Consider the following 25454-nt stretch of genomic DNA (forward strand, 5'->3'; position numbering starts at 1 on the left):
TAAATCACCAAAATATAAAAGAAGGCACAGATTCTTTTGAAAAAAACATTTAACAGCATTTGATGGCGAATTCAATCTGAAAACTATTACATTTCTTGAAAGAGCAAGATTTAACAGAAGTGTTCAACCTTCAGGGAATGCATAGATAATTTCGTTAATGACCTTTACAGATTAGTTGAACACTGACTATGCACTTTTAAACACAATAATCATAAGAGAATTGTTGTTAACCTTTGACAAAACTGTCCAAATTTTGGAGGAAGCAGAAGCAGGCAAAGCTCACAGAATGGTTAGAGAAGGACCCCCTTATTACAGGACAACAATAAGATTCTATCCACCTTACAAACACACGATATATCAACACAAAAGGTAGGCTAAATAGCAGATAAGAAAAGTAATTGTCAGTGCTAGGGAACAAAATGGGTGGCGCGGTGGCTCAGTGATTAGCACTGCTGACTCACAACACCAGGGACCCGGGTTCAGTTCCATTCTTGGGTGACTGTCTGTGTGGAGTATTCTCCCTGTGTGGGTTTCTTGTCACAATCCAAAGATGCGCAGGCCAGGTGGATTCACCATGGGAAATGCAAGGCAGGGGCTTGGACCTGGGTGGGGTCCTCTTTGGAAGATCAGTGTGAACTCAGTGGGTTGAATGGCCTGCTTCCATACTGTAGGGATTCTATGAAAAAGCCTCAAGCACAAACAGCTTTCCTGTTAAGACAAAATAATGTTAAATTTGTAAAACTATAGCTTACTTCCATAAAATATGTGGAAATAGGACACATTGTCAGAACAACAATAAGCCAAATGCTTCCTCATACAATAAGAAATTATGCAATGGAACCTCTTTCTTTAGAGAGGAATCCTACGTCTTTTTGAAAAGATATTCAAAACATTCCTAAGGGAAATCGGTAATCCAAATCTTACGTATACAAATTTTAATTAGGAATAGGCTTAGGCCACTCAGCCCCTCAAGCCTACTCTGCTATTGAACAAGATCATGCCTGACCTGATATTACCAGATTCCTGTTTCTCTTGATAAACTTTTAACTCATTGCTTGCTGCAATATTATTATTTTATCATTATGCCTGCTATAAATGGCCACATCTCAAATCCAAAGAGTAACTAAATTTCCTGAGTTCACTTTGAGGATATTTATTTCTCTATACATTCAATCTTCAGACAAGACAAGAGAAAATGATTAGAGTATTTTCTTGAAAAGGTTAATTTGCAATGGCATGCAATATCTGTGTATGAATTTGAAGGTGTTTTAGTTGGTGGAAGTTTAATTTTTGACAACAATCTGTAAATACAACTGAGCAGTCAAACTTTGAAAGTCACTAATTGATTTCTTCATAATTAGAATCATCGTTGTCATCATCCTTCTTTTCCCTTCTACCCCTTCTCAAAGATGTGTTTGTGTCTCATGGTTACCTTCTCCATATCACTCTACCCCATGCCAGTCTTTTAATTTGTTAATGACTTCCTTAATTTTTCAAACTATCCAACATTGACGTTCTCTTCCGTGTTCTCTTTTCCCTTGAAATTGCCACTCCATAATACCCCTTACACGTCTGTATCCTCAGAAGATGTGGCCTTTCCGGTCTGTCTACTTTTGCTCATTTATTTAATTAATTCCTTTGATTGTTTTATTTTCCGTGGCACTTCGCAATTTGTCACTTTTTCTGCAGAGTTGATCCTTTCCATTCACTTTCAAACCCAGAACTCAAAGCACTTTAGCAATTTGGACTCCTCCTTGTTCATGTCTCATTATCAATACAAACCATCATCCCAAATCAAGATTTTATTTTTATTGATTGCTTCTTAAGTTGCTTATTCAGCTTTGTGGTTAGCTCCTCTCCTTACTTTAGGTATTTTCCATTCCAATGGCTGTTATTATTTCTTTGCTTCTTTCATTTACAGGTATTATATTTTCTAAATGCTTGAATTTCTGAGCCTGTGTTACTTCCCTTTCTTCTAAGAGCATGTGATTTCTTTTTTCTTCATGATTATGAGATATGCTTCACTTTGGTTTGGCAATATTCACTTTCATTTCAAAGCTTCAGCTTGCTTTTCCAGTCTATCAATTTCTGTAGTCCTTCTTCTGTGCTTTGTCATATGTCTGCTCCCATCCCACTAACTCAAGTTAATTTTTATGCCTTAAAATACTTCTTTGATCATTGTTTCCTTTCAATGTTGAAGGGGACTGGTGCTAAGCAACAGCTTGGCAATGTGCTCTTCTAACTACACATAGTCTGACTCACCTTTGGCTACTCACCATATTACTGTTGCTCCATGTACAGATTTCTTAAGTTTGATGTTTCAGTAAGAACAGAGAAAATGGTAAGAGAGGGGGTGGGGTGGCACTGTTAGTCAAGGACAGTATTACGGTTGCAGAAAGGATGTTTGAGGACACATCTACTGAGGTAGTATTGGCTGAGTTTAGAAATTTGAAAGGGGAGGTTATCCTGTTAGGAATTTTATACAGGCCTCCAAATAGTTCCAGGGATGTAGAGGAAAGGATAGCAAAGATGATCCTGGATAGGACTGAGAGTGACAAGATAGTTGTTATGAGGTATTTAACTTCCCAAATATCAACTGGGAATACTATAGTTCAAGTAGTTTAGACGGGTTAGTTTTTGTCCAATGTGTGCAGGAGGGTTTCCTGACACAGTATGTACACAGGCCAACAAGGGGGCGAGCCACATTAGATTTGGTACTGGGTAATGAACCTGGCCAGGTGTTGGATTTGAAGGTTGGTGAGCACTTTGGTGATAGTGGCCACAATTTGGTTTTGTTAACTTTAGTGATGGAAAGAGATAGGTATATACTGTAGGGCAAAAGCTATAGCTGGGGGAAAGGCAATTACAATGGGATTAGGCAAGATTTAGGATGCATAGGATGGGGAAGGAAACTGCAGGAAATGGGCACAATTGAAGTGTGGAGCTTATTCAAGGACCAGCTACTGCAGGTCCTTGATAAGTATGTACCAGTCAGGCAGGGAGGAAGTTATCGAGTGCGGGAACTGTGGTTTACTAAGGAAGTTGAATGTCTTGTCAAGAGGAAGAAGAAGGCTTATGTTAGGATGAGATTGAAGGCTCAGTTAGGGCACTTGAGAGTTACAAGTTAACCAGGAAAGACCGAAAGAGAGAGTTAAGAAGAGCCAGGAGGGGACATGAGAAGTTGTTGGCGGATAGGATCAAGGAAACCCCTAAGGCTTTCTATAGCTATATCAGGAATAAAAGAATGATTAAAGTAAGATTAGGGCCAATCAAGCATACTGGGGAAGTTGTGTGTGTTGTCAGAGGAGATAGGGGAAGTGCTAAATGAATATTTTTCATCAGTATTCACACGAGAAAAAGACAATGTGGTCAAGGAGAATACTGAGATACAGGCTACTAGATTGGATGGGTTTGAGGTGCACAAGGAGGAGGTGTTAGCAATTCTGGAAAGTGTAAAAATAGACAAGTCTCCCGGGCTGAATGGGGTTTATCCTCGGATTCTCTGGGAAATCAGGGAGGAGATTGCCAAGCCTTTGATTTTCATCTTTATGTTGTCATTGTCTACAGGAATAATGCCAGAAGACCGGAGGATAGCAAATGTGGTTCCCTTGTTCAAGCAAGGGAATAGCATCAACCCTGGAAATTATAGACCTGTGAGCCTGACTTTGGTGTGGGTAAAGTGTTGGAATGGGTTATAAGAGATAGGATAATCATTTAGAAAGGAATAAGTGGATTGCAGATAGTGAACATGGTTTTGTGAAGGGTAGGTCGTGCCTAACAAAAATATTGACTTCATTGAGAAGGTGACTAAACAGGTGGATGAGGGTGAGGCATTTGATAAGGTTCCCCATGGTAGGCTATTGCACAAAATACGGAGGCAGGGGATTGAGGGTGATTTAGCGGTTTGGATCAGAAATTGGCTTGCTGAAAGAAGACAGAGGATGGTGGTTGATGGGAAATATTCATCCTGAAGTTTAGTTACTAGTGGAATACCGCAAGGATATGTTTTGGGTCCATTATTGTTTGTCATTTTTATAAATGACCTGGATGAGGGCATTGAAGGATGGGCTAGTAAATTTGTGGTTAACTCTAAGGTTGGTAGAGTTGTGGATAGTGACGAAGGATGTTGTAGGTTACAGAGAGACATGGATAAGCTGCAGAGATGGGCTGAGAGGTGGAAAATGGAGTTTAATGGGGAAAAGTGTGAGGTGATTCACTTTGGAAGGAGTAACAGCAATGCAGAGTGCTGGGCTAATGGTAAGATTCTTGGTAGTGTAGATGACCAGAGAGATCTCGGTGTCCAGATACATAGATCCTTGAAAGTTGCCACCCAGGTTGATAGGGTTGTTAAGAAGGCATACGGTGTGTTAGCTTTTATTGGTAGAAGGATTGAATTTCAGAGCCATAAGATCATGCTGCAGCTGTACATTACTCTGGTGCAGCCACATATGGTGCATTGCGTACAGTTCTGGTCACCAGATTATAGGAAGGATGTGGAAGCTTTAGAAAGGGTTCAGAAGAGATTTATTAGGATGTTGCCTGGTATGGAGGAAAGGTCTTACTAGGGAAGTCTGAGGGACTTGAGGCTGTTTTCATTTGAAAGAAGAAGGTTGAGAGGTGATTCAATTGAGACATATAAGATGATCAGAGGGTTAGATAGGTTAGACAGTGAGATCATTTTTTCCTCGGATGGCGATGTTAGATATAAGATAGATGTTAGAGGTAGTTTATTTACTCAGAAAGTAGTAGCGGCGTGGAACGCACTGCCTGCAACAGTAGTAGACTCGCCAACTTTAAGGACTTTTAAAAGGTCATTGGATAGGCATATGGACGAAAATGGAATAGTGTAGGTTAGGTGGGCTTCAGATTGGTTCCACAGGTCGGCGCGCAACATTGAAGGCCGAAGGGCCTGTACTACACTGTAACATTCAATGTTCTATAAATCTCACGCATCTATGCATTATGCACCAAAGTCTTTCAGTCCTGGCCATAGTGCAGTACAGTCAATCTGATCAAAAACTTATGAAACAAACAAATGAATCTTGTCCAAATTCTAAATTACATAAACTTCTAAATCTTATAATGTGCAAATGTTATGCTTCTTCCTCTGGAGCCTAAACTGTCACATCCAATTCCTTTCCATGCATTCTCTTTCTTGTATCTCAATATAGTGTTCAAAAATGGACAATCACACTAACTGTATGAAAGCCAGAATCTCAAAAGGTTTTTGGTTTTTCACAGCATGATCATAGTTTTTTGCATTAACCCGTCTGGCTATTCTCCTGATTAATAAGTATCTTGGTACCACTTGATAAACATTGAACTTAAGTTTATCCATTTTAATTGCTTTTCCAGTTTATTTTTAAACCTTATTTATTGTAGCTCTTCTCTCACTCTTTTGCATTTCTGGTCTATTGGAATAAATATCAACATTACTTTCCTTGAGCTCAATCATTTCAGTTGTGTTTTCCATTTGCTTGCATAGTTTTTCAATATGATTCTTCCCTCTTTTTCTTACTTCATTAGCATTTGTTATTAATTCACCTTATTTACTCTCTAATGTTGACTTTTTTCAGGCCATTACGCTGAATGCCATTAATCTCCAAGTCAATTCAATTTTTCAGTAATATTGCATTTCTCTTTTGGTCTTGTCTCTTTCTCAGTTTCTCTTTATAACACATTATTCAAGTTTCCAGTCTTCTTCAGTATTGATATTCTTTCATCTTCGCCTTTCTCCCATTCTTTTGCAACATTGCAGTCATGAATAGTTCCTTTTTCCTCTTGAGCTGTTTGCCCCTCCTTCCTCTATAACAGTAACAAGGTGGTGGAGGCAGGGAAGGAATTTTCAGGCTCCCGGCCCATCTGCTTCTGATCACTGATCTGCTGCAAGCTTATTTTTATTATTATTTTCTAACATTGAAATTCAACATACTTTGTTTTGGTGGCTTCGGGGGAGGAAGGAGGTTTTGAGAGGCTGCTGTAACAGAGAATGTGGTATGGATTTGACCGTTCCTTGTGGTCATTATGGCTGCTGGTGTGTCCTACGACGTGGTGGGCTGCTTTTGGTGATGAGGTGGAGCTGGATTTGGAATTCCAATAGCCCGGGCAGCTTCTACAGCATCTTCAATGGCATGGTGGGTCCAGCCCAGTCTGGGATTCCTTGAGGCAGCTTCGGAGTCAGCTTGAAGGTTGCCTGGGATTCCTTACAGTGGCTTCAGCGGCTTCCTGATCGTCATGGTGGTCTAGCCCAGGATTCTAAAGGCCTGAGATTCCTTCCAGCGGCTTTGGTGTCAATTTCCTCAACATCAGGAGCCCTGGAACCATGAATTGAACTTTGTCTTAATTTTTTGTTGATATATATTATTTGTTATTAAAATGGTACTGGAACATAGCAACTTAAATACTTTTCACTTTATTTTGTAAAAATACAAGTGACAATAAATTACTATTCTATTCCATTCTAGTAGAGACCTTCATTTGTTTCCATTGCATGTTCATTTTGGATGATATCCTTGTCTTGTTTGTCTAGTGATTTGTTTGCTTAATTTACAAATTCTTCATTTACTTTTTTAGCTATTTTAGTTTCCACTGCTCTCTACATATTCTATCTTCAGCTGGAGTAGTTTCCATTTTCAAAAGTTTATGATCTTGTTTAATTGTTAACTATTCATTGCTTCCATTATGCCTGTATATTTGTCTCACCATTGTATGGTCGGGTTGAAGAATACATTTTCCATGTTCGCCATTTTCCTTTGTGATGCCTAACCGTGTATTTGTCGCCATGAATCCTGTTTTCTGCATAGAACTAACAGCCTTTGGTCTCACTCATTTTTATTTCTGGCTTTTATCCCTTTGTCATCTCTTCCTTCTCAACAATACTGTTCCAATCTCCTGTAAGAAATGCATAGTTCTCCCCACTCTCCCGTTTGATTAGTTTGTCAATCCTATCATACATTTAATCAAAATCCTCATCTAGATTTTTCCATGTAGGCATAAGTACCTGACTGATGAAAATGTCAACCGTTTGTCCTTTAGTTTCACTGGGCTTCAGTCCATCTGTATTTCATTTGACTTCACCCATAAATTTGGCAATATCCTTGTGAAACATTACTGCTATTTCCAATTCTTCTTCTTGTATAAGTATATAATTTATCATACATGAAGATTCCTTCTCCTGTTTGCTGTACTTCATATAACCTCAGGATGTTTAGTTCCTCTTTTCCCATTTCTTGGTTAAGGTTATTGAGCCTTCCTAACCTGTTCATTTTTCATATAGTCCATATCTCTACTGTTTTGATACTGACAGGTTAATACGCACAAACATTTCATCAGGTGGTGCCTTGGGATGCTTAGCTTCTTGCTTGAGTGTGACCTTGCATTCCTTTCACACAGGCTCTTGTCTCTGACACTTTTATTTATGTTGCTTAAGCCATCTTGAACTACCTTTGGGATGATTAATAAGGCCATAAGAATTAAGAACAGAAGTAGACAGTTCAACCAATCAAATCTACTCTGCTATTCAATGAAACCATGGCTGATCTATTAATCCTCAACTTCACTTTCCTACTTTTCCCTTATGATTCTTGATTCCTTTCACTGATTTAAAAATCTGTCTCTGACCCAGTCTCGACAGGTTTCTGTGGTAAAGAAATCCAAAGATTTGTTCTGCTCAGACAAGAGATTCCTCCTCATTGGTGTCTTTAATTATGCCCTGTGGTCCTAGACTCTCCTACCAGGGGAAACAACCTTTCCACATCTAACCTGTCAAATACCCTCGCAATATTGTCCGTTTCATTAAAGGTTGCCTCTCATTCTTCTGAATTTCAAAGAGAACAGGCCCAGCCTAGTCAACCTCTCTTCCTAAGACAATCCTTCCATGCCCGGTATTAGTCTGGTAAATCTTCTCTGGACTGCCTTCAATGCCAATAAAGCTTTCCTTAGATTAGACCCCCAGAAATGTTCACAATGTTCCAGCTGTAAGCTGATTAGATCCTTATATAGTTTTAGCAAAAGCTCCTTACTTGAACACTCCATTCCCTTTGAAATAATGGCCAACATTCCATTTGCCTTTCTTATTATCTGGTGAACTGGATATTAGCTCTTTGTAACTTATGGATGAGGATGCTCAAATCCCTCTGTTCTGTAGCTCTCTACAGTCTCTCCCCATTTAAATAACATTCAGCTCCTCTATTCTTCCTGATAAAAGGGCATCACCTCACATTTTCCCATAATCGATTCCATCTATATATTCCCACAATATAAGCTTCAGCACAAGGTGTCCTGGGGACACCTGTGCTCAAAACATTGGTACCAACTTGATCTGATCCTAGTTAGGCACGCCACCTGCAAACATGTTCTCCCCGCATGCTCTTACCATTATGCGGACTGTGACACAGCCCACTCCTTATTGCGTTGCAAGATTAGGCTGCAATCTGAAAGATTCCATCGCACTAAGCACCAGGGAAACCCTCTCATCAACATCAGCAAGATGTCCCAGCCAGACCTTGTACAACAGTTCTCAGAGGCTTTCGAGGGAGAACTCAGTGCCTCGTGACATGGAGACTCCGCCACAGAGAAGTGGGAAACCTTGCAGGATACCATGCACCGCACCTCCCTGACTCTCTTTTGGGAAGAAGACCTGCAAGACACATGACTGGCTAGGTGCTAAGGCAACCGAGCTGACCCCCATCGTTCAAGCCAAGCAATGTCGCCCTAGCTGAGTACGAGTGGTTAGCTTGCAGGAAGAACCTGCAGATTCTCAGGGCTGCCAGGAACAATCTTCAGCAGACTGCCAGGCATTGCACTAACAAGTACAGGACCCAGCTAAGTGAGGACATTCAGACGGCCACTATAACGAGGAACATCAGGGGAATGTACAATGGCATCAAGAAGGCACAAGGATCAGCTCACAGCAAGGCAGCACCTCCCCAAATCCTCGAATGGGGAGGCAATCACAGACAAAGGCCAGCAAAATCATGACTCTGATCTCTACTCCAGAGAGCATGCCATGTCTGCTTCAGTGCTTGATGCCATCAAGTGCTTGCCAGACATGAACGAGCTAGACACAGAGCCATCAGTAGAAGAGATCAGCAAGGCTATTGACAGCCTGCCCTCAGGTAAGGCCCCAGATAGCAACGGGATTCTTCCTGATCTGATCAAATGCTGAAAGACTAGCTTCCTGCTCTCATTGCATGAAGTCCTCCGCCAGTACTGGCAAGAAGGAGCTGTACTGCAGGCCATGAGGGACGCCAAGATCATGCCCTCTACAAGAACAAGGGCAAGAGAAGTGACTGCAACAACTATAGAGGCATATCTCTTCACCACTGTCGGCAAAACCTTTGCTCAGGTCATCTTGACTCGCCTACAAAAACTAGCAGAACATGTAAACCCAGAGCCATACTGCAGCTTCTGAGCTAAAATGTCAACAATAGACATGATCTTCTCCCTTCGCCAATGGCAGGAGAAGTGTAGAGAACAGAAAATGCCCCTTTATGTGCTTTCATTGACCTCACCAAGGTGTTCTACCTGGTCAGCAGAAAGGGCCTTTTCAAGGTTCTCCAGAAGATCGGTTGCCAAATGAAACTGCTGAGCTTGATTGAATCCTTCCACAGTAACATGAAGGGGACACTGCAGTTCCATGGCAGTTCTTCTGAGCCCTTTGACATCTGCAGCGGCATCAGACAAGGCTGTGTCCTCACTCCCCCACTCTTTGGGATTTTTTTTTGCAGTGCTCCTGGAACATGCCTTTAGCACCGCAATGGAAAGGATTTACCTACGCACTAGATCAGAAGGCAGGCTCTTCAACCTTGCCCGCCTTAGAGCCAAGACAAAAGTAAGCATGGTACCCATCAGGGACATACTGCTTGCCAATGCTGCAGTTGTAAACCACACCCAGCAGGAACTCCAGTTACTGACAGACTGCCTCTCACACTTGCAAGGATATTGGGTTAACTATCCATCTGAAGAAGACTAATGTCCTGGGACAGGATACAGAGGCACCGCCAGTCATCACCTTTGATGACTATGAGCTCAATATCATTCATCAGTTTATGGACCTTGGCTCTTCCATCACTGACAACCTCTCCTTACATACAGAGATCGACAAGGGGATCGCGAAAACAGCATCATCTCTTGCTTGCTTCACAACTCGAGTATGGACAAATCCCAAACTGACAGTGAAGACAAAAATGTCAATCTACAACACCTGCGTCATAAGCTTACTGCTGTATAGCAGTGAAATGTGGACTACATATGACAGACAGGAGAGAAGACCGAACACCTTCCACTTGAGGAGTATCCGCTGGATCCTGGGTATATCCTGGCAAGGCAGAGTGTCCAACCCAGCGGTCTTATCTTGTGCTGGCTTTCCCAGCATGTACACTTTGCTCAGACTGCAGAGAATGCATTGACTGGACCGTCTCCACCTCATGGAGGATGGCCGAATCCCAAAGGATATCTTCTATGAAGAGCTTGCATCCGGGAAAAGACCCACTGGGCATCTCCAGCTGTGCTACGAGGACATCTGCATGAGGGACATGAAGTCGCTTGAGATCATTATGGAATCCTAGGAACAGCTTGCAGCTGACCACACGAGATGGAGAAGCATCCTGAACCAACACCTCAAAACAGGGGAAAAGAAGCCAATGAGCGCGGCAGCAAACAAGCAGGCATGAAGCAAGGAGTGTAGCAGCTCTAGCAGATCAATGACCACATACAGATGTGACTTCTGTGACCAGGACTGTCACTCCAGCATTGGTCTCTTGAGTCATGAACAATATTGCTTCAGGGAAGCAGAAAGCCAGAACAATAAGGATGCAACGAGGATGCAACCCATGGTCAGCCATGACTGAAAGGGGCCTCGCCCACTCACTCATATTCCATCTGCCAAAGGTTTGCCCACTTGCCTAACTTATTTATATCCCTCTGCCAACTCTTGGTGTCATCACCACCACTTGTTTTTCCACCTTTTCTCATGTCATCCGCTAACATGACTGAAGTACACTCACTTTCCATGTCCAAGTCAGTAAAACTTATTGCTAACAATTCTGGTCCCAGCACTGATCCCTGTGGCACTCCCCTACTTACAGGTTGCCATCCTGAAATATACCTCACTCCAATTCTCTGTGCTCTATTAGTTAGCTAATTCTCTATCCATTCTACCTCCAACACCATAAGCTTTTACCTTTATTAGACTGGCCAAACTTGTGATAGTTTATGAAATGCTTTCTGAAAATTCAAATAGATTAGATCCACTGCTTCCCCTTCATTTACCCTGTTTGTTATCTCCTCAAAGATTTCTCATAAAATTTTCAGACATGATTTCCAATTCATTAAGCCATGCTGACTCTGCTTAATCATTTACATATTTCCAAATGCTCTGTTATTACACTCTGTATAATAGACTATAATTTTCCTAATAGCAGATGTTCAGCGATAGTTACTTATTTTTTTGTTTCCTTCACTTTTAAATAGAGGTGTTTCGGTGGCTACTTTCTAATCCTCTTGAGCTTTTCCAGAACCTAAAGGTTCTCGAAAGATTACTATTATTGTGTTCACTATCTTTGTAGCTGATTCCTATAATATCCTAGGATACCTCCCATCAGGTTCAGGTGACTTAACCATTGCCTTCCATTGTGCAAACAACAACTCAAACATTGCAACAGCTCATATTACAATATATACTATAAATTACTATTCTCTCCTTATGAAAAACAAGATCCTTTAAAACCAAATTATGGTGCTATTTGTTGTAACAGCTTAATTTGTTCTTCATTCAAGTTTTATGAAAATGGGCTAAATTTCTTGGCATATGTCATAGATTTGCATCCAAGAATTACAGCTTGTTTGTGTTCTTTGTGTAAGGCTGGGGGTAAGAGTTGTGAAAATTTGACATGAAATTGCAACAAAGCAGAATAACATTGAAATCTGTTAAGATATAAATTAGTATACAAACATATAAGGTGCAGAAGCAGTCCATCTTCCCTCTTTGAACATGCTCCACCATTCAATCTGTTTATGACAATCTGGCTGTGGCCACAAATTATTTAAGAAGTTAGCTAACTCTGATTTTAAAATATTCAGTAATGTTTGGGGAGGCGACAGTCACAGAGTTTCACTGGGTGATTTAGTAATTGGAATGCAGCGCTTTCACCACCATGTCCTGGGTTCCATTCCCAGCTAGGGAACGTGAGTTTATGTATTCGATAAAACTTGAAGCTGGAAAATGCACAGCAGGCCAGCAGCATCAGAACAGCAGGTGGGTTGATGTTTCAGACAGGATCCTTCATCGGGGCTCTTGTCATCCGATGCTGCTTGACCTGCTCTGCTTTTTCCAGCTCCTCATTTTATCGACTCTGGCTTTCCGGCATCTACAGTCCTGACTATCTCCAAGTTTATGCATTCTGTACATAGGTATCTTTGTGCTTAAGATGATGCCGTTAAGTGGGAACTCATAAACTTTTCACTGTTCTCATGTGTCAATAAACTTAATTCAATTCAGTTCATGGTACTCTTGGAAAAAACATCATTTCCATCTTAAATGGGCAACTTTAAAACGTTTCCTCTAGTTTTAGTCTCCCCACAAGGGGTACCATCCTTACAAAACATTCATGGTGTCAAGTTCCCTCAGGATCGTCTATGCTTCATTAAGATTGTCTCTCATTCTTCTGAACCGTAAACGATAGGCGCCCAGTCTGCATAACACTTTCCAGAACATAGCCGGCCCCATCCCTGGTGTCAAACGAGTGAACCAACTCTGAACTGCATTTTACACCCTTTCTTAAATGAGGAGATCAAAATGTGAAAGGATGATGGAGGGGGGGGTCCCTTTTAAAAGTGCGGAATGGTTTCTCATGCGGAGGAGATCATTTTCCAGTAGAGGGCACATTGAGCCCCGTAGATGGTCAGGAATCCCTACAGGTGAAAAAAAACATTCAGGGATAATGATCATAATATGTGATCGGAGGGGGCAGGAAACTGGCAAAGGCGTGACCTGTATATTTTAGCCCCCTTTATTGGTATTTTTAAGCAATTGTGGGACAAGGGTAGGTAATGCCTGCAGGTTTGAATGCAGCACCGTCAGTGATACCAGCCACAGCAGCACTCCTCCGTGGAATTCCCCCATTGATCATTAGTTTAGCAATCTGACGAGAGCTATTAGACCACAAGGCTGGAGCTGAGGCTAGTGGTAGTGAAATCATAGACAAATGCAGATGAGGATATGCCTCGTGTTTCTCGCCGAGCCATCGAGGGGACGCGGATATACCAAATCACAGGCTTCCCTCCCCAATCTGTAACACCAACCAATTCACTCAAAACGAACCGTCTCGATTTTAATCACGGGGCAAAGTTTCAGAGTGCCCTATTCATTTTGTATTCCTTTCTCTCTCTTCTCATTGTCGGTGAATCAAGGATAGGATTTCAGAAAGATGCATTTACTGACTTTCCCATTGTGTAGGGACACTCCACCTCCCGGCACCGGATTAGCCGCTGGAATGGAGCAGGCTCCTTAAATGTTTATGTGTGCTCGGACTTTTCTTTTGCAATTTAAATCGGTTTTTTTCCTTTGGTTTTTGTGGCTGAAGCATTTTGGATGTCGAACACTTTAATAGCAGCCAGGCAATCTTTTGTTGCAACAGTGATGAATTCTGGCATTCCTGCCAACGTTGGGGAGATTTGAATTCTCTAACAAAAGTTGCGAGAACTTCTGCAAAACAGTATTTTCTTCCTCTCCCTTACACTCCCCACACATTCCACCAAGCACCCCCCCCCAAAAAAAACAAGCGAGTGGAATTTGGAATTAGATTGTCGTGTGGAGGGATTGCGTTTCCATGGCAGCGGGAACTGAACTGTCGACCTGCAATGCAAGTTTGCAACCTTCCCGTGATTAATGCACACAAATTGCTAATTTTATTGCCGCTGGAGTCCTACAAAATTTAAGAATAACGATGTGTGCACATTTACCCCCAAAAAGTGATATGATCTCCGTGGCAACTAAAATGGAGTTGCCTGTTTTGGTTGAAAACATTGTTTCTTAAAATGCATTTACCCATCTGTGTGTTTACTAAGGGGAAGGGAGTAAGGCAGAAGGATGCAATGAGTCAAGGGGTTACCTGGAAACATTAGCAGAATGATAGATTGGATTGAGTGCTGTATTTGCCAGTATCGTTCCGAAATGCAACCTGCTGGCCTGATCCACTGCCAGGATTTACACTCTCTCCCTCCTTATTTTTTGAAATCAGCACCAGAGCAGGGTTTAAATTGGTTTGCCATTTGGCGGAGCTCTGTTTATAAGGAAACATTTCGCTTGTTCTTCGCGTGCTTGTAAATATATATATATATGTATTCTGTATCTATGGGAGTTTGGGGCGGGGAAGAGGGGTAAAAACGAGATTAAGTACTAGTTTTTTTGAAAAAATACGATAATAGGGAGACGGGGGTAAAGAACTGGGAGAGCTTTTGTGTAACAAGGACGTTTTTCCTCATCTGTGTGTAGCTGCATAGAGAGGGGTCTGTAGAATTGCATTGAGGGCTTGCTGAGTTTCTGAAACAGGAGGATATATAAAGGTGGGCGATTTAAAAAAAAACGAAACAAGAAGAGGAAATAACTGTATACAAAATAAAAAAAAGGCTGTGGACTGCGGCACAGGGGTTAGCTAAGTGAAATGTGAGAGTCAGTGGGGGGGAAAAAAGGAGTGTGTGAGTGAGAGAGACGAGTGCTGGTGGCGGCTGCAAAGTCCTCGCTATCCGCCTAACCTTTTCGAAGGGAAAGTGCCTGGCAGTGAGAGGGAGAACTAGGTGGAGCTGCATCCTGCCAGCCGAGGAATGGAGTGAGGGAATGAGGACACGGAGATGTTGGAGTAAAGCAGCGAGACGTCCAGAGGCTCCATCCATCCCCAATGGCAGCTCCTGAGGACATCATGCTGCACCTTCCACCACTGAAGGAGACTTGCTGCAGACAATAAGCCACCGCCTTTGCCCAACTTGGACAATTCTTCCCAGGAGAAGCCGAGAGAGACGGGAAATGAAGCCGAGCTGTTATTCGGGGTTGATTTGAGGCTGGCGGTTCGTGCCAGTGACTGCATGAATGGGGACTCGGTTTACCCTGCCTTTTCACTGTCTCTGAATCAAGGTAGCCAGCAGAGCTCGCTTCCCGCAAGAAGAACTCAACCTAGCTGTGTGGTAAGGAGAAAGAAATTAGGATTTTACACACTCTCACGCACTACATATACAAGAGAGCATCGCCATGCTTCCTATACGCATATGGTTGCTACATTTCACTTCATCGCCCTGGCTCGTTTGAGGTTTTATTTTCTTTTAAATGCTGTGATAATTTGTTTTTATAATGCCGGCTGCTGCTTTTCGCTTCGGGGCATTCCTTTTTTGATACATGCACGTTGAAATTGCTTTCCTAATTTCCAATGGAAATCGACCGTGTTTCCTTTCCGATTGATTTCTCCTCTGGACTGTGTTATGTGTGATCTCCCGTGTTTTTTTTTAAAAAAAGCTGCAGAAATCACGTCCCTTCACGATGTTGGGAATACTAATGCAAAAGCATATGTTCGCGGGTGCGAAAGGGTTATTCTGATTCGCGGTGCGTTTTATTTGCGAATCTCTCGCTTATTTTAATGAGAGCGAGTGCTCTGCAGAAATCTCCAGTCCCGGAATGCTGTTTTGTATCGAAGGAGAGAGTGTGACACTCAGTAATAACGGCGGAGGGTTTAGTTCACAGCCCTGGGATAGTGGGAATTTATTCAGTTGGATTGTGGGACTCGGGGAAGTGATGGTTTCTGTTGGAGTCGACCACACACTACGTGTGAGACTGTGTAGGTTGTCGCGAGTCCCAAATTATTTTTACAACCGGTTATCATCGTGATTGCATTGAGTTGACTCCTATGGAAGAATGTCATTAGCGGAGTATTCCCAGTACTGCGATCCTGAACATCAAGTACTTGAATTGGTAAAAAAAACAAATGTCAATTCATATTTTCTTTTCAAACAATGTTGAGGCCGGATTACACTCCAAGAGCAGCCCGTGGGCAAGACCGCACTTCAGGAGTGTAATCTGTCCATTTCAGATTTTTCAACTGTTGAATCAGTTCTCCCCAAGCCACAAGATGAAATTAATGGTCACTGAAGACATTTTCTTCATGAATGAGGGGCATGAAACGTGTATGCATGTTAAAATACGAGGGAGTCTTGTGTAGTCAAATTGAGACACTTGCATTTATTACCTTTTTTTCCTGACAACATTGTTAGCCCATGACGGAGTAATTGCTTCTCTTAAGTAAGTAACGGGTGGAGGCAGTTTGGGTGAGGTGTTTACTTGCTCAGCAGTTCTGAGCGTATATGTTATTCAGGAGAGGAGCGGTATTGTCTTGGTAACTCTGCATTAACTTAAGCCTGTGAGAATAGCGAAGAGCTGGAGTTTTTTTTGATGTTCTGCTTGGCTGGGTAACCTGAATACTAAAAAGCATTCCATCAGCAGCTGACCCTGTTAGCGGTTTTTCAATGGCACCCTGTTTTCTAAAGCTACTGCAAGGTTCTAAGGAAGAGGGGGGAAGAAAAGATCCTGGTGACTTGGATCTGAATAGCTCCCACTGCCAGCGGGTTTTGAGTGGGAGCTAGAAGGTATTCCCCTTTTTTTTTGTAAAAGGAAACTCTCCAGCATTTTTGCAGCAGTGGCTGTCATTCCATCGATTTAACCGGAGGCAAATTCCACTCGTTTACTTGAATTGTGTAAAGAAGGAGCTTATTTTGTTCTATAGAGTGATCAATTGGGTATGAGGAATCGGCTGTCAGTTTGCTTTGCCATTGGAAACAAGTTACATGCGTAAAAATGAATTATTTTATGGACTGAATTGCATCCATTTACTTACCACAGCACTGTAATTCCACTTCTGTCTGGGGAAAAGGTGCTAGTTCTGAGAAGGTGAAATGACTGCTTTGAGAATTTTTTTTAAGGTCTGTTTGGGGCAAACTAGGCCCAGCGTACAATTTGGAAAATTAGTCTGCAGTTAGTTGATGGGACTTACAAATTGCTGTAATTACCATTGAAGTTTAATGGCAAAGTGCTGGGCCACTCTAATTGCATAAAAAAATAAACATTTTCTTTTAATATGCAACCGCTTTACGTCCATAGAGTTTGTCAGCCGACAGTTCTGCTCAGTCAGGTGCTAGTATTTGTATTGGCAAATACTTCTGTCCAAAAAATTCTTGAACCAGAAACTGATTTTTTTTTCTCTCTGTCTTGCTTCTTTCTCCTTCTAGGAGCAGGATAAGATAATCTTACCCTTTAAAGCTTATTTTTTTCTGCATTGTAGGAATGATCTTTATAATTAATGTAAAGTTACATTCCAGACTTTGATATGTACAGATGTTGGATTTTGTTTAGAAATGGGAGACAATGAATTTGCTATCAAGATGCTCAAGCAACAATTACAACAAACACTCTATCGGGAAAACAATTACAAAGATAAATGAAAACTGGGAAAGGTGGTGGGGGGGGGGGGGTGTGGAAGTGTGTGGAACTCTGAGTTGTTCTCGCAAAAAACTAGTGTGGACTCAGCATGGTGAATGGTCTCCTTTGCTACCATAAGCACTCGAGAGTTTGCACATGAGTTTTAATAGTGCCACCATAATTAACAAAAAAAAGCTATATTGAATTGTAATCAGCAAGACTGATGTTTTACAAGCATGGCCCTATTATTTTTGAATGCGATTGGAGAAAGTGGATACTGGAAATACTTTTGTTTTTCAGAACGTAAGTTTATTTCAAAGATAGCTTTACACAAGCGAGGAACAGAAAGAGTCTATTGAAGCTGATTGAGCATAGGACCCTTGTTTTTCTGTGCTGCTGACAGTATTTAATGAGTTTGGATTCAACATGGCACTACAATTAAGCTGAGGTGAAAATTGTAAACTTTTTTTGAAAATGTAGGCTTAAGTTTGTATGTCATTGTAGGTTTGTTTGATTGCGGTTTGGTTGATTGCTTTTTTTTTGTTATGATGTTTAGAGGCCATTCTAGTGTTTTGAGGCATCTGGTTTTACATCAGACTTGCTGTTATAGGAACTATGCCACATTAAACGTTTGGCCATTCTTATCAGCTTTGTTTTGTGGTATTGCTCTGGAAGTAAGAACTAAGAAATTGTTTGCCCAAGTTCAGCATTGAGACAGGCTTAAAATTTCATCGCAACATTGCCAACCACTTTTCAAATCTGAATTCCAATCACTTGTGACACATTTGTGTTTAGATTTGGGATGCCGGTAACCTTTTAATGCATTTTTTGTGTTTGCTCCTGTCTCAATTTTTGAATACATTTCAAAGAATTGGGGAATTTAAAGATCTAGTGTATTTTTTTTTCCATTCTAATACATTGATTGCAGTCTCTCCTAATCTTATCATGACCTAGCAACACATTTTCAGGAGAGCGGTCTATCAGTTAGTTACTGGGTAAGAAAATTATCAAATCGAGAGGATTGAAATGGAGCTGTGGTGATCTTAAAATGGGATTGTGTCCCTATTGGATTTGTTTTTCTGGCACAGCTTGAACCCATTTATTTTACGTAGTAAGCTGTAGCCAGAGATTGGTGTTCCTATGGTTTAGATTTTTTTTAGGAGAAGATGGAAGTAATGAATGGAAAATTTTCACTCCCCAGCTGGGGGGCAGGGTTGGGGAGTGTGGTAGATAAGGTTTTTCCAACTCAAGGGAGCTGGAAGAGAAGCCAATCATCAGTTTGTTTTTAATACGTTTGTTTCTAATATGTGTTTGTCTGTCTGAATTTAATCCATTTTCTCTTTCAGCTTTCTGGTGCAGAGTTGCTTTGTTCTTAATCTAAATTTGAAGTGTCTTCTGTTTAATTCAGAATTAATTTACTTGGTTTCGAGTTGTCAGTGAATAAAATCCAAATAGTGACAATTGCGCGCTCTCTCTCTCTCTCTCTCTCTCTCTCTCTCTCTCTCTCTCTCTCTCTCTCTCTCTCTCTCTCTCTCTCTCTCTCTCTCTCTCTCTCTCTCTCTCTCTCTCTCTCTCTCCTAGTTTGCAGAAGGTGAAAAGTTTGAGTTATGCCCTTCCCTTCTTCCCCCCCCCCCCCCCAACCCTATTCTCACTAAATACCACAGATCACCACACGTCTCCTCCCCAACCCCATCCAACAGCCCACAATCACCAATAATCTTCTTTTGAAATATTCTAAATTTGGTTTGATCCCACTTGCGATACCCTGAAAGGAATCGTTGACCAAGAGAACTTTCATGCCTCACTCCTGACAGGACAATTACTGGAAGTATTTACTTGTGTGTTTCAAGATTTGTCAGTGATGACAGAGTTTATTTCCAGTTTGTGATATTCATACTTTTAAAATAAGCATCAATTGTTGCATGCTATAGTGTTGAATTCAAGTGATGCCATGATGCTGCAAATTCTTTTGAATAGATCTTCCATATGCTGTTGATTCTGAACAAAAAGAGCACACAAATTAGAACATAGAACAGTACAGCACAGAACAGGCCCTTCAGCCCACGATGTTGTGCCGACCATTGATCCTCATGTATGCACCCTCAAATTTCTGTGACCATATGCATGTCCAGTAGTGTCTTAAATATCCCCAATGACCTTGCTTCCACAACTGCTGGCAATGCATTCCATGCTCTCTCAACTCTGTGTAAAGAACCCGCCTCTGACATCCCCTCTATACTTTCCTCCAACCAGCTTAAAACTATGACCCCTCGTGTTACTCATTTCTGCCCTGGGAAATAGTCTCTGGCTATCGACTCTATCTATGCCTCTCATTATCTTGTATACCTCAATTAGGTCCCCCTCTCCTCCTCCTCTTCTCCAATGAAAAAAAGTCCGAGCTCAGTCAACCTCTCTTCATAAGATAAGCCCTCCAGTCCAGGCAGCATCCTGGTAAACCTCCTCTGAACCCTCCAAAGCATCCACATCTTTCCTATAATAGGGTGACCAGAACTAGACACAGTATTCCAAGTGCGGTCTAACCAAAGTTTTATAGAGCTGCAACAAGATCTCATGACTCTTAAACTCAATCACCCTGTTAATGAAAGCCAAAACACCATATGCTTTCTTAACAACCCTGTCCACTTGCGTGGCCATTTTAGCTACCTAAAATTCCAAACCCTGTTCTGAAATGAAGAAAGCAGTAATTAGTCAGGTTTTTAACAGATGACCGAAATCAAATTTAGTTCACATCATTCTGAAATTGCCTAATAATGTATCTATTCACGCATCCTCCTGATTTATGGATTTCTTTGGTCTTTGGACAGGATAAATGCTGTGATATTTTGCACAGGAACATTAAGTCATCTGTTGTGCAGTTATGATGGAAAGAACTACTTATTGCTAATCTTTTTAAGGAATGCAGACATCATTGTCGTGGTGGATCAGTGTGGAACGAGAAGGCATTTCCTGGACTTTGTTTATTTGCCCAGTTATCTGTGGGAATATTTGAAATGTTGCTAAAATGCAATTCCATCTGTGTTGTACTAACTTGGACCTGAAGAGTCCTGGTGGCATTGGAGAAATGTTGTGCCTTACTGTTAGTTCTGCAGTGAAGCTCTTTGTCTTTTCATTGTGACTTTCTAGTCACAGTCCAAGGGGAAACAACATGTCAGTTAATGTGGTTAGATAAATCTGCAATTCAAAGTGTGTTTTGCTCAGGGATAAACTTCAATTATGGAGATGGTGAAATTTTCCTGATGTTTGTGGACACAGTTAAGGAATTTGAGTAGGGTTACTGCAAAGAACCAGGAAATTGGCACTAATTTAAAATGCTCAGATATCCCATGTAGACATGATGGACTGAATGTACCATAAGCATCCTGTGATTCTGATTCTGTGAAGTGGATGTTGGTGCTGTTTAGTTGATAAGTAGACTCTGGCCAAGTGTCATTTAGTCATTTGAGAATGCAACCAGTCTGCACCTGCAACATCCAAAGCAGAATACATGTTGTCAGGTGTGATTCTGAACTAGGCTGCACCGGTGAAAGAATCCCGACTGTCACAATACAAAATGACCTGTCAAGGTCATAATGTGACACATTATGCTTGAAGCAAAATACATTCATATGCAGTGACCAGTTCTCCACAAACAAAAGGAATACATTCAAGCCCCTCTCTTTTTTTTTGGAATTCCCTAGAGACATACGAAGCCTATAATTTTCTTGTTGCTTTCTTCATGACAGTATCTTGACCAATCACAAGAACTTGCCAACTACTTAGCACTAGTTATCTTTGAAGTAAAAATTGTTTTGATTATTTGAAATTTGGCATTCTTGCATTTGTCCTGACAGTACAAGACAAACATCTTCAACAAAATGACTCTACGACTGTATAACTTGTTCCTCTTTGAATCAATATGCACCTGGATACTTGTCATATTTCTTTAATCCATTTTCTTTCTTTGAACCTTTATGTCAGCTATGGATCATTTGGTAGAACTCTTGACTGAGTCCAATGTTTGTGAGTTCAAGAACCACTCCAGAAGCTTCAGCAAAAATGCTGGCACTCCCAGTGAAATACCGAGGGAGCTCCTAGTAGAAGTTGCTACATTTGGGGATCTGATGTGCCATATTTCAGACAAGATATTAAATTGAGATGCTGTCTGACTTGAGGACAAATCAAAAAGAATCAAGAGTGTTAGAGTTCTTTTGGGTTTTGTCCTGACAATCCTTCAATAAGCATCTCTTTTCTGGAAAAAAGGGTTAATTTCTTGTTTTCAGTTGATTACTCAATGGATATTGTTGTGCGTAAATTGTCTGCTGTCACCATACATTACTGCAATGACTACTCTTCAAAAGTAGCTAATTAGCTAAAGGTGCTTTTGGACGATTTGAGTTCTAATAAGACAGGGAGGCAGTAAGTATCTGCTGGAGAGAAAATTTTGAAGAACTCAACTGAGATGAAGTTTGATTTGACATCTTCCATTCAATTCCTTGATATCCTTTCCAGTTTGATGATACAGTCTCAAGTGAGTTTAATAAGCCATTCAACAGTTGCACAACAAAGCCTTTGGATTGGATGGAATTTCTGCTGGCATTCTGAAACAAGGCTATGATACGTGTCTGACCCGGCTATGCAACAAATACCCCTCATTTGGGCTCGCACCACTGATGTAGGCACCCTTTGCTCACGACTTTATTAATGAATGAAGTAAGTCCAATTGATGGTAACTACAGCAGAATCTCTCTGCTGCCTGCCACAGGGAAGATCATTGTAAGGATCCTCCTCCTCCACCATCTTCCATTGGCTGAGGAAGTCCCTTCCAACATCTGTGTGATTTTTGCCCACTAAGGGGAACCACAGACATGATTTTTCACTGTGTAGAATCAGTAATCATGGGTGATTTTAATCTACTTCGAGTTTGTGTAAATCTAATGAGCACCAGTATGGAGGAGAAGGAATTCCTGGAAAATGCTTGAGAAGGTTGTTTTGAAGCAATGTGTTGAGATACATATGTGGGCATTGAGATTCAGTATTATGTGATGAGAGTGAGTGAATAAATGATCATGTTAAAGAACAACATTTAGGGACTAGTGACTATTTAGTGAGAGAATTTTCAGTTATGTTTGAAAAAGTTGTTCAATCTGAAACTGGGGCTGATATGTTCATAGTTATCTTTCTTCAGATTTGAAGAAGTTTGCTGTGGTGGATTGAAAAAAAACATTAAAAGGTTTGATGTTGGATAGGCAGTGGCTGGTATTTGAAGAATTCATACTTGATTTTCAAAGAGTACGTACATTCCTATAGGCAAAAATATCCAACAGAAAACTAGAGGGTACAATCTTTCACCTTTAGAGTGGAATAAATGACCGTAGTGATAGTTGATATGTGGTGATGATATTTCAAAATTCCATTAATTCTGCAGTGAAGCCTGCGGATTGCAGATGCAAACTCTTTCTTTAAGAAAGACAAGAGTGAGAAAATGGGGAACCGCGTTGTTAGTCTGATGCCAGCAGTAGGGAAATGAGAATCTTTTCCGAAAGATATGATTATTGGTGTTTAGAAAATAGTTGTCTCATTGGGCAGGATCAAAATGGATTAATGAAGGGGGAATCATACTTGACAAGCTTGGAGTTTTTGAGGATGTTAACGAACAGAGTCGATGAGAGGGATCATTGGATGTATTGGGATTTTGGAAAGTTTCTGATGAAGTCCAAAACAGAAGGTTAGTCAACAAATTTAAAGTGCATGGAAGTGTCGGTAATATATTCACTTGAATTGAAGATTATTTAACAGGCAGAAAGCAGTGAATATTTAAAAAGGGTAATTCTCAAGTTAATAATTTGTGACCGGAGGGTACCACAAAGATCAGTGCTTGGGCCCTAGCCATTCACAACATCATGATTTGGATTTTTCAGTGAAACGTAATATTTCCGAGTTTGTAGATGAAGCAAAATTTGGTGAAATGTTAGTTATTAGGAGGATGCAAAAGAGGTTTTGGTAGATTGGGGCAGGCTAAGTGTGTGTGCAAAACCGTGGCAGATGGAATATAATAGGGATAGGTGCAGTTATCAACTTTGATTGGAACAACAGAGTATCTTTTGAATGTTGAGAAACTGGAGTGTTGACATCCGGAAGGAGTTTGTTCAAAACTCACTGAAATCTAGCATGCAGGTGCTTTTCAGAATTTCAGAAGGCAAGTGGTATGTTAGCCTTAATCGCAAGACGATCTGAGTATAGGAAGAAAGATACTTATGTCATATAACAGTGGTTAGACTAGGCCGGGAATATTGTGTGCATTTCCTGTTCACTTGCCCAAGAAAGGATATACTTGCAAAGGGTTGCAATGGAGCTTCATTAGACTGATTCCAAACTAGAGCTGTATTTTATGGAGTATAAAAAGAATGAGAGGTAGTCAAAAAAATTACAAAGTTCTTAAAGGGATAAGCAGGGTAGATGCATAAAGGATATTTCCCCTTGCAGTAGGGTCAAGAGTGAAAGGACAGAGTCTCAGATTAAAAAGGCAAGTCATTTGTCCTAACACTGCAAACTGCCTTTAGAAATTATTCACAGGCATAAGTATAATCTACAGGACAGATGGAAAACTGTTCAACCTCTGTTTACTCCAGTCTCCGCTTTGGAGGTTCAGTATGCAGAGGACACTTGTGTGTTTGCATTACTCAGAACTGAGCTCCAGTTCATTGTTAACTCCTTCTCTAGAGTATCTGTGAAAGTAGGCTTTTTGCAAAACACATAGAAAATTAAGATCCTCTTTCAGCTATCCCAATACTTTCTCCTATCAGTTCAGGTCAACAGTGAGATTCTGGAAAACATGGACCAATTTGTCACTATTAGCAAAGGCAGATAAAGATGATGAAATTTATGATCCTATCCAGTGTGCCAGCTCAGTCTTTGCCCATTTTGTGGGAAAGAGTATTCGAAGGCCAAAATCTCATTCTATGAAGATGTGCACAGCCTACAACAGGCTCCTCAAATTACTGGAGAACTACCTGCAGTGGTATATTTGCAAAATTCTCAGAATCCCATTTGCAAGAGAGAAGTTCCATAGCAGTATTCTTTCCCAAGACGCTTGTCCAGCATCAAGATGCTAATCACACAAAGCTGCTAGATAGGGCATGTAGTTTGTGTACCCAGCACAGTGTCACAAATTAACTGCATTCCACCGAATTCAGGCAAACAATTGCGATGCTTTTGTAATATCTTCAAAGCAGTCCTGAAGAGGTCACACTTACCACTGACTCATGGGAGGTCCTGGTTTATGACCAAACAGTAAGCATACAGAAGTGAAACTAAAGTGTCAGAAGAAGGCACAAATGCTGTTGATCCAACCCTTCAAGCCTTGCATATGGCCAATCACATTATGAACTTGCTAGCTATTTAGAATTCATTGAACTGGAATTGAAGCAAGTTGTATTCAATCCCAAGGGACTGGCTAAGAAAAGAGTGAGAAGGGGGAATACTTTTTTTTTTCACCGATCACATCTAATCATCACTCACGCTTTTTTGTGTCCGTTAACTTATTTCCAGGATTAATTGTGGAATGAAATCATTTCATACTTTAAATGAAGGCATGTTAGTAGTTGATTTATAAAATTGTGGCTTACTTTCTGAAGAGAGGTCATGAACATTTGAAATGCAGTGTTGGTCTTCTGTGAATTGGTGAGGTATTTCTATAGCTCAATTCAATGAGAATTCTGGCTTTAGTTGTATTTTGTAGCTTGAAACTTTTGTAATTGTTGAGTAATTTGTGGCTTAAATCCCCTTATCTTGTCAATTAAATAACAGTGTTAATATTTGTTCCTGCCATTTGGAGCAAAATACATTTTTTTTGCCTATTGCTGTTTGTCATTCATGGAAACAATGGACAAGTGTTGAAACTCTGTCTGTTATCGGAAGAGTTGGTTCTTTAGAATCTTTGCCTACAAACCTTCCAATAGATGAACAGGCTTCTTCTTTCCTTCATGTAACTTGAAAA

The 25454-nt window shown here is 40.8% G+C and overlaps 1 protein-coding gene across 15 annotated transcripts in view; it reads left to right on the forward strand.

Annotated features, from left to right (window-relative positions):
• The first annotated feature begins 14203 nt into the window (after positions 1–14203).
• Positions 14204–25454, forward strand: part of LOC140490074 (adhesion G protein-coupled receptor L3-like) — a 652730-nt gene continuing 641479 nt past the window's right edge. For 6 of the 15 annotated variants that reach the window (XM_072589075.1, XM_072589080.1, XM_072589077.1 and 3 more), the window contains exon 1: positions 14352–15180. The gene's annotated coding sequence lies outside the window, so the exon portion shown is untranslated. Of the gene's footprint in view, positions 14323–14349; positions 15181–25454 lie in introns of those variants that run through there. The other 9 variants (XM_072589073.1, XM_072589085.1, XM_072589084.1 and 6 more) reach the window with 5 other exon arrangements.

This window comes from Chiloscyllium punctatum, chromosome 2, assembly GCF_047496795.1.
Source record: "Chiloscyllium punctatum isolate Juve2018m chromosome 2, sChiPun1.3, whole genome shotgun sequence".
Lineage (NCBI taxonomy): Eukaryota > Metazoa > Chordata > Chondrichthyes > Orectolobiformes > Hemiscylliidae > Chiloscyllium > Chiloscyllium punctatum.